The sequence below is a fragment of the Verticillium alfalfae genome, genomic scaffold (genome assembly GCF_000150825.1).
Source record: "Verticillium alfalfae VaMs.102 supercont1.5 genomic scaffold, whole genome shotgun sequence".
Lineage (NCBI taxonomy): Eukaryota > Fungi > Ascomycota > Sordariomycetes > Glomerellales > Plectosphaerellaceae > Verticillium > Verticillium alfalfae.
In genome coordinates, this window is record NW_003315034.1 from 1,017,489 (window position 1) to 1,018,230 (window position 742).

The window sequence follows — 742 nt, forward strand, 5'->3', positions numbered from 1 at the left end:
CAAGGTTTTCTTTTTGAAGCCGAGTCGGAGAAATCTGAGTTGCCCGGCAATTAACCCGGACTGCCTAAGCTGCTGTCGTATCCAAGGTGGGAAATGATTTCATGCCAAACAACGACCGCGCAAACCTAAGGCAGCCGATCCAAGGCCGATCGAGTCCACGACTACGTGCTCAGGGGCACATCGAGGCCAAAGGTGCCAGCGTTGATGTGGCTTGTGCTGAGCAACCGTTGCCTGCCGTTGACTGGTGTGCCGTGTCTCGATAGTGTTGTGTGCATTGATGTGGTTGCTTGGGACGATGTCCAAAGGAACGTGATGATGGGAGTTTGAAGAGATGAGATGACATGGTACATGTATGCCTGATGGCGTGCAGAGAAACAGAATCTGGTGGTGGATGTCGGAAACGAAAACGCAGGCGTCTCGAAGAGGGACCTCAACAACCCTGTCGAGCGTGAGAGGGAGATGGTGAGCGCCATCCGGTTGGCCCCCAAATGAAACGGTGGCCAGCCCGTCAGCTTGATGGCAATTAATCAACAAGACCTGATGGTGTGGTCGGCCGAATAGTTGTCGGATGCAGTAAGGAAGAAGAAGCCGTGGGGGGGAGCGAGGCAACATCAGTTTGGGTTGCACCAAGAGAGCATGACTGCCTGGTACGTCGGCGGGGGGGGGTAAAGTGGGCAGGCGAGGAAAGGCAATAGCAAGAATTCGCCCTTCATTGTTACGTCAGCATCGACAATGGCCGCAT